The sequence below is a fragment of the Misgurnus anguillicaudatus genome, unplaced genomic scaffold, assembly GCF_027580225.2.
Source record: "Misgurnus anguillicaudatus unplaced genomic scaffold, ASM2758022v2 HiC_scaffold_29, whole genome shotgun sequence".
In the NCBI taxonomy this organism is placed as follows: Eukaryota; Metazoa; Chordata; class Actinopteri; order Cypriniformes; family Cobitidae; genus Misgurnus; species Misgurnus anguillicaudatus.
The window spans coordinates 2945422-2960161 of record NW_027395279.1 but is presented as its reverse complement, the minus strand read 5'-3'; positions in this window follow the sequence as shown (position 1 = coordinate 2960161).

Below are 14740 nucleotides of genomic sequence, written 5' to 3'. Positions count from 1 at the left end.
CTGTAAAAATTGCTGTTTTTTTACTATCAACAAACAGATAAAAATTATGAAAAAAATTATGAAATAAGATTATCGAAAGCACAGTACATGATCGGGTTCTCAAGTTTACAATGATCAATAGATCAACCAGCTGCAGATAAATCCACGTATATGTCACGGAGTGACTTTGTGAGGGAGGAACCAAAAGTAGGAGAAGAGGTTCCACCCGGACCGAGATGTGTAAACACTCATCACTTGCGGAAACTCCGGGTGACCGAAAATCAAGTGATATCAACAACAGGTGTGTTAATGAACGCGGCGATTGCAGACTGGGCAATTCTGATGCGAGAGGAGAATAAAGAGGGCGCTGAAAGTACAGGGAGAGCTGTTGTTTTCCAAGGAACACCACGGGTGAGACGGTGTATTTGGGTGTTTGGAACAGGGCAAAGCAGATATACGTCTTGTGAATTCACTAAGCGAACTGGATGATTGAGATACAACTACCAGATCAGGTTTGCCAAAAACTAAGTCTTTTGGGAGTGAGTTATACTTACCAGTTGTCTGTTATATGAAGGCCGCGTGGGAGAAACGAAACCAGGGCGGAATAACGACAGCACTTCCGGGGATCTGTGAGTAGCTGGAGAGAGAAAAAGAGTGAGAGAAGATCAGAATCACGAAAACTGTGAGTACATTGACCTGCTTTTATCATTGTTTATACCTGGAGATAGAAGATTAGCGTCTGCTTGAGTGTGTAACAGCGTGTTTAGCGGCCCCATCGTGGAGGACGAGACGAGTGGGTGACCCGAAGTCAAGTGGGGTGAACAGATGTTACATTGTTGTGGTTACAACGTTTAAGCTTGGATCACTAACCTTACCAGCGTCTCTAACCTCCTCCAGGACAAATCCCGACCGGGTGTGGAGTACTGATCCTAAAAATCACTGAAGTGTGTGTAGTGCAGTGGGTGAGTCTGTCTTTGACGTGTGTACACCTGAAGTTTTGCAGTGTTGTGCCGTGTCCCTGTCATCTGTACTTACCCTCTAGGCCGAGATAGTTCCTGTTGGAGAGAACGTATCCTGCCTTGGCGGTGACCACCTATTTCATGCACGCCCACTTATAACTCTGGCCCCTGCGCGCTAGCCTTAAGGAGGCGACGTGGTAACGCAAAGTCAAGGTATTGTGTGGATATTGTGGGGAAAACCATTGCATTGAAGGGAAGCATTTCACCATCATATGTAAAATAGTCTGCTGTGTATATTTACTGCCTAGTGGAACGATTCCAGCGGTCCGACCCTATCTAGATCTCTGTCCCGTTGGCTGGAAGAAAGGAGAGGGAAGCGGGCGAGTCGGCCCCGCAGTACATACCAGGTGTAGCCAACCTACCTGAACTTGTCCATCGTGACAACATCGGCCGTGTCAGGCCCGACGAACAGCAATTTGGAGATTGTAACCCCATTCGCCCTTGAACGAAGCAAAGAGGTGATGTATGGTTTTGCCCATTTACTTGCCATGATGCCATCAGCATCATTGCCTAGAAGTAGGTAGTGTTTGTTGTTCTTTGTTGTCCGGTATAAAAGCCCTACCTGTTTGCACGAGCTAAAGCTACTTACCTTGAATATGCCCTGTACCCCCAGTGCGAAGATCCAGTTGCCCTGTTGAATACTTACCTATTTGCACGAGCTAAAGCTACTTACCTCGAATACACCCCTGTACGCCCAGTGCGAAGACCCAGTTGCCCTGTTGAATACTTACCTGTTTGCACGAGCTAAAGCTACTTATCTCGAATACGCCCCTGTACGCCCAGTGCGAAGATCCAGTTGCCCTGTTGAATACTTACCTGTTTGCACGAGCTAAAACTACTTACCTCGAATACGCCCAGTGCGAAGATCCAGTTGCCCTGTTGAATACTTACCTGTTTGCACGAGCTAAAACTACTTACCTCGAATACGCCCAGTGCGAAGATCCAGTTGCCCTGTTGAATACTTACCTGTTTGCACGAGCTAAAACTACTTACCTCGAATACGCCCAGTGCGAAGATCCAGTTGCCCTGTTGAATACTTACCTGTTTGCATGAGCTAAAGCTACTTACCTCGAATACGCCCCTGTATGCCCAGTATAAAGGTCCAGCTGCTCTGTTGATTATCTACCTGTTGGAAGAGCTAAAGTTACTTACCCTGAACACGGCCCAGCTACAGCTATTAGCCATGGACGCGCCCTTGTACGTTACCTATAACAATCCGACCTTCTGTAAATTTAGCTGAACCTTTACTACCTCTGCTTACTCACCTGCGCCTTCAGGAACCAGTATTTGCTGTACAGGATCTACTTGGAAGTCCAGTGGAGTGGGAAACCGTTCAGGCACTCCGCGAGCTGAATTCTGAGGAACAGACATATACAGGGAACAGGTTTCCTCTCTGTCTTGCCTGTTATTCATCGTGTTTCTTCTTTGCCTTCAGGAGAAGTGAAGGGCGCCACAAATAGTCAAGCCTGCAAGAAAAGGACCCAGGATCAGTGGGATATCTCAGTGAAAGTCCTGTGCGAGGACGAAGGAGTTCCCCTCCCCCCTTATGGTCACTTACGGGAAGACGTCCAGGCTCACCAGGCCCCATCCTCTCCGGTTGAGAGAGTTGATTTTAGATTTCCCTTCCCCGATCATCTTTTAATTCATTTAAATAAAGTTTGTTTTAATTATACTTACCTTCTCTCGTGTGTCTGGTCATTGGGGTGTTCTTGGGACCTTCTCGAGGTGGAAATTAGGGAGGAGCGAGACGCACGACATCTGTGGTCTGCTCCGACCTGTGACATATACACAAATAAAACTGAACTCAAGTGTATTTCTTTACTATGCCCTATTGATAGTGTCCAGCTATGTTTATGTGGATTCATGTAATGTTTAAGTTCATCCGAGTGAAGTTGTAGAATGATAAGATCAGTGTGATCTCAGCTCTGTGGTCATGTCATAACAGATCTTCATGTGATGAATGAAAACAGTGGTTCTCACAGCACACTCTTAAAAATTGAAGGGCTACACAATGACATAGATTTTTTTTTCTGTGTGGTCCCATAAAGAATCCTTAACATGTGAATAACCTTACTTTTCCAAAAAGGTTCTTTGTAAATCTGTGTTTGTAGAATTCTGGGCCAAAAATGGTTTGTAATACTGCTGTGCCGATCCAGGCTCAAGTGGAAACATAACTGTAACATTTCCTTACTGTCCTTAGAACGGTTTGGCCACAACAGTGGAAAAGCGCTCATTGTTTCATGCTGTTCCAAAAAACAGTTTTCTCCTCACCGGCTCATTGTTCACATGATGTCATTGCCTCTTTAAATATATTTTGTATGCCCTTCTGTACATATTTCTTTACATGTGCATGTTGTACAGGTGTGCAATGACTATAAAGATATTTTGATAAATGATGGTAAGCACACACCCATTGACATTCATAGTAGGAAAAACAAATACTATGGAAGTCAATGGGTACGGTCAATCTGTGCTTACCATAATTTATCAAAATATCTTTTTGTGTTCAACAGAATAAAGAAAAAAACAAAACGGTAACTAAATAATGAAAGAATTTTTATTTTGGGATAAACTATCCCTTTGTCAGTCATTTAATGTGTAGGGCTTAGAAAAAACAGAACTTGTTTCTGTCTCGCAACCCCCATTTGATCATCATGCCCCATTTGCATTTCTGAGCCCACAGGGGTGCTTATGGTGATCAAAGACTATTGGCAGAGTTGCTTAGCCATACAGTGGGAGATAAAGGTGGTCTTTTAATTGGTCAGTTTGATTGTATCAAGTTAGGTTTGGTCACATGGTCATGGAAAGAATATAAAGGCAATGTCAAATATGCTCTGGTTCTTCTTTTTCTCTCTTCTGCTACGCTGAGCTGCTGGATTCTGTCCTGACTCTATGCTCTTCATCTTTACCTGAGCTCTAGTGTTCAGGCCACCAGCTCAAACTTTCAGTTCTCAATGGTGCCTTTCTTCCTTTTACTTATTTCTCTATCTTTTATTTTTTATATCTCTGGTAATATCTCATACACATTGGAAACTGTTAATTCTACACGTATTTTTGCCATTTTATGAATTTATAGTGTAACCATTTCAATTGTAACTGTCACCGTTCGGAGCGGACCACAAACGTTGTGAGTCACGCCTCTTCCTAACTTTCACCCTCGAGGTGGTCCCAAGAGCACCCCAATGACCAGACACACAAGAAGGATAAGTATACTTAAAACAAACTTTATTTAAATAGTTAAAAGTAATTCGGGGAAAGGAAAAGGGAATCTAAAATAAATCTCCTCTTGTTCGCAGGAGAGGCCTGGGCCTGAGAGAATGGGACGTCAAAGGTAAGTGCCCACAGGGGGCGAGGGGCGGGACGGAGCTCCTTCGTCCTTTTTCACCAAACTCGTCACTAGCTCTGCTTGGTTTTTGTTCCCCGTGGCGCCCTTCTCCTGAAGGCAGAGTGAAACACACAATGAATATTGGAGAGAACAGAAATCAACTACCTGCCACAGAGGGATCTTCAGTTCCTTTGGCTGGACGTTCCTGGAGACACAGGTGGATGACAAAGGTAAGTATAACTCCTCCAGACCCACTCGGGGCCAGACAGTCATACGCAGCAGGCCGGTACACCGTCGGCAACTAAGGCTGGTTGCTGAACACACAGGAAATACACAGGGTAAGTAACGCTCAACTCCTCTCAGGTAAGTGTTCTGTGGTGTATCTAATCTTCACTTTAGGTCTTTACAGGACTTAAGCGGGGTAAGTAACACTGGGCTCGTTCTCTCGGGTAAGTGTTCTAGGGTATCTCTATTTCTTCACTTTAGGGCCGTACAGAACTTAAGCAGGGTAAGTAGCACTTAGCTCGTTCTCTCAGGTAAGTGTTCTAGGGTATCTCTATTTCTTCACTTTAGGGCCGTACAGAACTTAAGCAGGGTAAGTAGCACTTGGCTCGTTCTCTCAGGTAAGTGTTCTAGGGTATCTCTATTTCCTCACTTCGGGGCTTCACAAGACTTGTATGCTGATCCTAACGGATAGGTAGGGAAATCATACGTCACCTCTCGTCGGTGTTCCAGGGCAAGGAGGGGTCTTTACCACTTCCAACTGCTGTACGGGGGGCCAGCTATGGCCGGTGAGGTCTAGGTCGATGGGTCCAGGTGGCTACACACTACAGGTCCGTGCGACGGGATGGCACAGACACCTCCTTTCTTTCTGGGAGTAAGGCAGAGATCTGGGTAATAGCATGGCCCACTAGGCTCACTTCACAATACAGCAGTTCACACCACAGTCAGTCTCCCTTGCGTCAAGTTCCAATGATTTCCCTTTCCAACAATATGATCTTTTCCACAGTACTTTTACCAGCGTTCTCACTCTGCTTTCGTCAGGTTACAGCCGGGGGTCGGCATTACACACGGACAGGTAGGTATTAGATGGCCATCTCCTGCGGCAGCTCACGCCTTCTCCTTCTGGGTTCCTCTCGGCCTGAAGGGCGAGTACAGACAACAAAGGACACGGCACAACACTGCAAAGCTTCAGGTGCACACACGTCAAAGGTAAACTCACCCCACTGCACTATACACACTTCGGTGACTTTAATAAGGTCCGTACCACACACCTTGACGGCGGTTGGCCCCAGAGGGGAATTCGGTCGCTGGCACGGGCAGTGATCCACTGGTGGCATTGTGACTGTCAATAATGCCCAGCTGCCCCACTTGACTTCGGCTCGCCCACCCGTTCCTCCACGATGGGGCCGCTAGACAGCTGTACACACTTCAACACAACGCTATGCGTTTGTTTCCACAAGTAAATGACAAGGTAGGTATTCCACTTTACTCACTTTTTGGACAAACTTAATCCTCTTCCCTCTTCGTTTCTTTCTCCCGTTTAGCAGCCCTCCGAGTGCCCAAGAGAGAGACGTTTTTGCTCTGTCTTGGCATCAGCCCTCCACAACAACCTTCAGTGCAACACACACCACTGGTTAATACACTTTACATCAAACTTCGTTTTTGTTCCAAACCTGTTCAAATACTCTTCCCAATCGTCACATTCGCGTAGCGAATCCACACAGTACCGCTGCCTGTATACCCCTACTGCAGTACTCCAGCACTTCGTCCCGCCTGTACGTTCATTGGCCCAAACAACAACCCCTTTCTTTCGTCCTTTTCCAGCCCCGCACTCTTTCCGCTCACGTCCCAGCGATCGCCGGATCAGCGGGGCCTTCAGACTCTTCAAAAGGTGTGCGTTTGGTCCGCCCTTGGTGGAAATGCACTCGCCCCAAAGTCAGCCGCTCTTCCTGTGCCTCTACTGCACTATTTGTATGTTTCCCCTTTGCTGCATTGCCCAATCAAACATTGCCACGTTGATTTCCCCACCTGTGACTAATAAAGCCCAATTTGAGTTGCCATGGAGAACCAGGAAGTGACGGGTGTTTGTAAAATTCGTTCCGGGCGGAACCTCTCCTCTCACTTTTGGTTCCGCCCTAAAAGTCACTCCGTGACATAACCTTACGTCAGTAGTTTATTTCACTTATGAATTTGTTGTTTAGTTTTGATTTAATGTTAATATCTAAGCGCTACCCATTGCAGTACAATATATTTATATCCTAGCAATGCTACATATTTTGCTATTTTTCCATTGTTGGTATAGGTAGCAGAGGAGTGGTTTGACAAGATATACACCAGGGGTCGTCAACATTTTTTGAGGCAATGACACCTTAGATGAGAGAGGCATGGAGCAGGGACCCCCTGATACTAAATGTGTAAAACAGTGATATTTAAGTAAGCAGTAAGGTACGAGAAGCTGCTTTATCATATTAGGCAAAACGCAAAATGGAGTAAAGCACAACTATTGACCAATCAGAATCAAGGACTAGAACTAATTGTTTTATAAATACAAACAAACATACTGTCACACAGCCATCCTATGTTAACATTATCACTATTATTCATGATGTTGTTGTGCATGCATAATTGTCTGTGTATTATTTTTATTGTTAAAGTAGATTTAGTTTAATTATTATTTTAAGTTATTTGCAGTGTAATACATTTTCATTTTAGTGTGAGATGGATGGATGGTAAATTACACATTTACCTGAACCTGAGCTTTCAGTTTATGAAGATGACTGATCATGAATGGCACAAAGACTTTTGTGCAGAAGACATCAGTGCAGAAGTACAGGAATAGATTCTGTTTTAAGCAGGTCATTGTATTAATTGGAGTGCTTTTCAAACGCGTCTTTTTGCTTCTCTGTGTGTTGCTGTCGGTGAAGGACACACACACACTATTACTTTATAATTCTGAGGTTCGTTGCCTTTCTCATGGTCGTGGATCATTATTGTTATGAGTTTGAGTTACGCAAGTTTATTCAGGAGAACAACATTCAATGAATCCGCAGCATCTTTAGAGCAACATGTTTGACAAACGCTATTAGTCAATTTTGCACCATTAGTACCAGAGCACGTTTAATTGATTTTAGATGTGAGTGATCGTTTTGTCACAGTTTATAATGCAGACGTGGTGTATATTCTTAAAGACAAACGTGCCTTATGAATTTGTTGTTTAGTTTTGATTTAATGTTAATATCTAAGCGCTACCCATTGCAGTACAATATATTTATATCCTAGCAATGCTACATATTTTGCTATTTTTCCATTGTTGGTATAGGTAGCAGAGGAGTGGTTTGACAAGATATACACCAGGGGTCGTCAACATTTTTTGAGGCAATGACACCTTAGATGAGAGAGGCATGGAGCAGGGACCCCCTGATACTAAATGTGTAAAACAGTGATATTTAAGTAAGCAGTAAGGTACGAGAAGCTGCTTTATCATATTAGGCAAAACGCAAAATGGAGTAAAGCACAACTATTGACCAATCAGAATCAAGGACTAGAACTAATTGTTTTATAAATACAAACAAACATACTGTCACACAGCCATCCTATGTTAACATTATCACTATTATTCATGATGTTGTTGTGCATGCATAATTGTCTGTGTATTATTTTTATTGTTAAAGTAGATTTAGTTTAATTATTATTTTAAGTTATTTGCAGTGTAATACATTTTCATTTTAGTGTGAGATGGATGGATGGTAAATTACACATTTACCTGAACCTGAGCTTTCAGTTTATGAAGATGACTGATCATGAATGGCACAAAGACTTTTGTGCAGAAGACATCAGTGCAGAAGTACAGGAATAGATTCTGTTTTAAGCAGGTCATTGTATTAATTGGAGTGCTTTTCAAACGCGTCTTTTTGCTTCTCTGTGTGTTGCTGTCGGTGAAGGACACACACACACTATTACTTTATAATTCTGAGGTTCGTTGCCTTTCTCATGGTCGTGGATCATTATTGTTATGAGTTTGAGTTACGCAAGTTTATTCAGGAGAACAACATTCAATGAATCCGCAGCATCTTTAGAGCAACATGTTTGACAAACGCTATTAGTCAATTTTGCACCATTAGTACCAGAGCACGTTTAATTGATTTTAGATGTGAGTGATCGTTTTGTCACAGTTTATAATGCAGACGTGGTGTATATTCTTAAAGACAAACGTGCCTTATGAATTTGTTGTTTAGTTTTGATTTAATGTTAATATCTAAGCGCTACCCATTGCAGTACAATATATTTATATCCTAGCAATGCTACATATTTTGCTATTTTTCCATTGTTGGTATAGGTAGCAGAGGAGTGGTTTGACAAGATATACACCAGGGGTCGTCAACATTTTTTGAGGCAATGACACCTTAGATGAGAGAGGCATGGAGCAGGGACCCCCTGATACTAAATGTGTAAAACAGTGATATTTAAGTAAGCAGTAAGGTACGAGAAGCTGCTTTATCATATTAGGCAAAACGCAAAATGGAGTAAAGCACAACTATTGACCAATCAGAATCAAGGACTAGAACTAATTGTTTTATAAATACAAACAAACATACTGTCACACAGCCATCCTATGTTAACATTATCACTATTATTCATGATGTTGTTGTGCATGCATAATTGTCTGTGTATTATTTTTATTGTTAAAGTAGATTTAGTTTAATTATTATTTTAAGTTATTTGCAGTGTAATACATTTTCATTTTAGTGTGAGATGGATGGATGGTAAATTACACATTTACCTGAACCTGAGCTTTCAGTTTATGAAGATGACTGATCATGAATGGCACAAAGACTTTTGTGCAGAAGACATCAGTGCAGAAGTACAGGAATAGATTCTGTTTTAAGCAGGTCATTGTATTAATTGGAGTGCTTTTCAAACGCGTCTTTTTGCTTCTCTGTGTGTTGCTGTCGGTGAAGGACACACACACACTATTACTTTATAATTCTGAGGTTCGTTGCCTTTCTCATGGTCGTGGATCATTATTGTTATGAGTTTGAGTTACGCAAGTTTATTCAGGAGAACAACATTCAATGAATCCGCAGCATCTTTAGAGCAACATGTTTGACAAACGCTATTAGTCAATTTTGCACCATTAGTACCAGAGCACGTTTAATTGATTTTAGATGTGAGTGATCGTTTTGTCACAGTTTATAATGCAGACGTGGTGTATATTCTTAAAGACAAACGTGCCTATATGATTAACCTGTTTTTTTTTTTTGTAACCTGTTTTTAGCTGTCCCTGCTGCTTCCTGAGTGGGCACTTGCCTTGTCTTCAGATATTTTGTTTTTGTCCAGTGGCTAAAATTGCACTGCACGCAGGACCTTCAATAAGCCTAGGTGGTTGCGCACATGCGCAACGTAAAGGGAGCATTGGTTGTAACCAGTGGTGAAGTCTACGTGATACGCAGGTATACTTCGTATACCCACTAAGAAAGGTCAAGGATTTCCGTATAACCACTTAAAATAGCGTGAGGATGCGTAACAGCATCGTTTTGTGATACATTTCACACTTTCATTCATACATTTAGATGTGAAGCATTGATGATAAGCATGCTCCACTTGCTACTTTGGCGGATTGAACCCTTATATACAGTAGGCTATATATTTGGTGTGTTTGACTTTAAGCCGAACTGCACGATCCGATCTGTGTATAAATCAAATTACCGTGGCAGCGCAAAAGTGACTGGAGAGCAGACTGGTGTGGTGGCACAAGAACCGACAGGCGAATTACATCAAAGTACCGCGAGAGCCATTCGAGAAATGACACGGATAAGTGTGCATAGCGCCAAATCAAATCGAACCTCTGGAACAATCGAAATATCTTATATAAATATAGAACTCTCTTTTTTGACCAATGGTTCAACAATGGTTTGCTTTTAGGAAATCAGCTTTTTAACAAAAGAGGTTTATTACTGAATTTCTTTCAGAATATAACATTCATTTCACCCCTAAGCAATTTGCAATTGTAATCAGAGCCGATCCTCCCTATACACAGGCTATGTGAGCTGCGTAGGGCCCCGCACCACTAGGGGGCCCTCTTGTTCTTAACTTCATGCAGCGCTGCACAGACCAGCTGGCGAGTGACATCATTGTGCCATGAGAGCCATTTGAAATTATAACAAGCAGTCTGATCTTATGATACTTTAATTTTCAGTCCATCTATGCAGCTCCGCATACGGTTGACGCGCCTATCGACATGCATCTTCAGTTGGATATGGTTTAAAGATATCCGTCCGGCAAACCACAACAAAATGAAGGTGAAGTTCAATTCAATTCATGTCAATTTTATTTATATAGCGCTTTTCACAATTGGTGATTGTTTCAAGCAGCTTTACATTAATAGAAGCAGTGAAAAGCACAGAAAATCGACAGATAGCACAACAATACACGATAACATAAGCAGCTAAATTTGCTGCGGCTATGAATCAACATTATAAGCGTGCATATTACTAATGTAATGTAAAAAAGAGAATGCTATGTTAAGCCCAAGAAGGCTGCCTCCCAGGGAGAAAAACCCCCTAATTAAGCTAAAACTAGGAATAAATAGAATTAAAAAGAAAGGGATAAAATTGATGCAAAATAAATTAATGTTGACACAGGTAGAAAAACAAAAGCAGACATATGTTCAGAGCATACACTGTAAAATGTAATAGCTAACTTTACTTAAAAATAAATAGTTATCATAACTAGTTGCTCCATAATTTGTTGACTCTACTAGCTTACAATAAGTTGACACAGCATTTTGGTGAGGAGAGTAATTAAACTTATCATACTTCAGTAACCTTTACTTGAGAAGTATGAGTGTCTCCACACCCTCCCAACAGTTGGTGGCGGTAATGCACCATGCTGGATGCCAACCGCCAATACAAATCAACGAAGAAGAGATTGCACATGCGCAGTTCCTCCTGAGACGTTGGATTTGAACCATCACGCGGCAAAAGAACGTTTGTCTGGATTTGGTTTGAAGGTAAGAGCAGGCACGTGCACACATAGACATCAAAGGGGGCTTGAGCACCTGCCCTTTTTATTCCTTAAAAGAAAGTGCCCTTTTTTTCTGGGGTGCTTTTTAAAAAAATAATAATAATATGATCTTTATTCATATAACAACTGATGTCTGTCTGTTTCTTGTGTTTTTTACTTGTTGCTTATTTAATTTAACATAAATTTATTCAGAAATCATTTAAATGAGATTTAAACTCTTATATAAAGAAAAATAGCGCTATTTGTGGCACACAAACGGTTAACAGATGAATCCCGCCTCCAAAATTCAAATCGCTAATATGATTGGCTTTACCTTTCCTTAGTCCCGCCTCTCTAACTTACTTCGCTATGATTGGTTTGTCTACACTCGTGCTGCATCATTCGCGCTTCAAGAAGCGCCAAATCTCAGCCCGAACGAGACGCGATCATGTGCATGATTATCCAGGCAGCTACAGGTAAGTGTGTGAGGAAGAAAGCATTCTTATATAAACAGTTTTATGCACAAAATATGGGACACGTTGTTATACATAACGATTCAGGGACATTGTTTTCCATGGCAATCCCATATTAACCTGAAGAGTTGCAAACTTGTAACAGTGTAGTGTATGTAGTTTAAACAGATTGCTCATAAAATAATAAAGCACAAACAATAAAATAATTGCTAACTGCAGTAGTAAGCTTTTTTGTTTGCGTTTTTAGTAATGGCTGTTAAATAAGTATAATGTGTTATACTGGAGTGGTGGAGTAGATTGGGAAGAAATCTGATGGTTCAGTATTTTACTTGCCCAGTCTGAATTTTCACAGACATCACAAAAAATACAAATAAAATAGGCCTAATCTATATTTGTTGTTTCTGACATGTGTGTAACCCTAATAAATATGAAACCTAAGATTAAAGGTGCCATAGGATGTGTTGTCATAATATGTTAAATTGTTCTTTGACAATTACATAGAAGGTATGTTGCTTTATTAAGTGCAAAATTATCCAGAAACGTTTTTACATGTCTATTTACAACCCTAGAATTTGTCATTTTAATTAAATGTTCTATTTTTGCCCTATTTGAAAGGGTCATGAATAATAATGTTGAGCTCTGCTCTGATTGCTCTGCTCTGAGGCTCATGCCAGAAGCTCACATTAGTAAACAGACCTTACATTTAGAAATACATTTTACATTTAGAAATACATTTTGAGTAACAACTAACAACTAATCAGCTAAACGCTAGCATATGATATAGCATTTATTGGCATGTAGCGCTAACTCAGCAGTCACAACTTTGTTTTAGCATTTTAACAAATTTGTAATTAATGTGTAATTTAATGTTTTCAAAACATGCACATTGTGTAATGGCTTCCTTTGCTGCTCTATAAACCTAGACTTCTAAGGAGACCATGGTGTCTGTGTGAACAACTGATTATTTTGTAGACTTTGTAAACTTTTTTAATATTTTTTTTAAAAGGAAGTCAGAATTGCGTTAATATATATACTTTTTGTTTAAAAAAAAAAAAATATATACATAATTATGAGAAGTGCCCTTTATTTCACTTGAGCCCCTGCCCCTCAACATGTCTGTGCACGTCCCTGGGTAAGAGCATGCAAAATGTTAATTTGGAGAGGCCATGTATGTAATACTTCAGTCTGTTTGTAGGTTAAATGTATTTCTACAATTTAGTAAAGTCAGGACCAGGGCTGGACTGAGACAAAAATTCGGCCCTGGCATTTTGGCCCAAACCGGCCCACACTACATATATTTACAAATACCACCCATCTTTGCACGCCTTTAAGCAATAGCAACTCCAATTCCATAAAACAACAAACACTTCTAGAACGTGTTATTTATTAATGCAGTAAAACTGTATAATCCACATGAATCCTTAAACAAGCTTCATCCTTCAAACATTTGTAAACATTTTTGTTAGGTCCTAAAAACACTATTCACTACACACCGTAGCCTATAATAAATAATGAACACAACAAAAATATTCCTATCTGATTAACTGTCATATTATATGTTGATTACAGTTTTTCTGAATTGCTAAAACACTAAACCCCAATCTCTGAACCAAATTCATAGCGGCCTAAACACATTCGTCATGCACTCTTTTGGCTAAACTCTAAACAAACTTCTGAGTAAAACACACATTTTACACTGCAATGAACTTGTTTTATAAATGCTAAACACAGGCAGGCTGCTAAAGATGAACACAACTACAACTCAGTTGTCATCAAGCAAACACAACAACTCAAAATTGTACACGCTTTTTTCTAATGGTATTCTTTACCAATTGTGTGGATTGTAAACAGTCTGAGAGGCAGATGAAGAGTACCCTGTGATGAAGAACAGGACACCAGAGATGGTGCAATTGGCACAATTTGCCATTGAATTGCTGACTTTTAACAAAATACAAGTGCTGCTTACAGTAATATTAAAACCTGATTATTACTTGCAGTACTTACAGGAAAGTATTCACTACTACATTCACTGAACTAAACTTGTGTGATTACAGTAATAGAGCTTTTTAACATTATCTGTCAATTGTGTTGTTATATACAATAAACATATATTTTGTCTGTAAGCAGATGTCCTGGATTGTTTGATTTTGCTTGAAGAGAAATGACACGTTTTGAAACAGACAATCAACAAAAAATCTACGAATCAGATACACTTTCGTAGTCACTAACACAGTCTCACCCCATGTCGTCAATATTTGACGACACTTGACCATTCGTCAATATGTGACGCGGAGGGTATACCTTTCGCGTCATTTTTTGACGAACTGGGGACTTACATACTATTACGTCCGTTGCATTCTCTTCTCCTATTTTCTTACCATTTTCGCGTCGGTTTAGGGTTAGATTACGCAAAATTAAACAGTGTACGCGAAATTAAACAGTGTACGCGAAATTAAACAGTTGTCACCTGGCGTTGGGGTTAGAAACAGTTGTCACCTGGCGTTGGGGTTAGAGTTAGGTTTGGGTAGGGATGTCATTATGTAAATCTAACCCTAAACCGACGCGAAAATGGTAAGAAAATAGGAGAAGAGAATAGTATTGAAGTCCCCAGTTCGTCAAAAAATGACGCGAAAGGTATACCCTCCGCGTCACATATTGACGAATGGTCAAGTGTCGTCAAATATTGACTGGGTTGTAGTCACAGAGCAAAGAGTGCAATTATTTTGTTGCAGCTTTATCACCATAATTGTGTGTTTTTGACTTGGTTTTATCAAGGGGTATCTATCTAAACTTGTGTTTTGAAAGCAGTTCTGCTTACCGCAACTCACTTCTCCCTCGTCTCTCTCTCCCTCTCCTCACTGACATTTTGCGTGCTGGTGCTGCCAGTGCCACGCGCCACCATCATCATCATCACCAGCGACGCGAGTTGAAGAAAACAG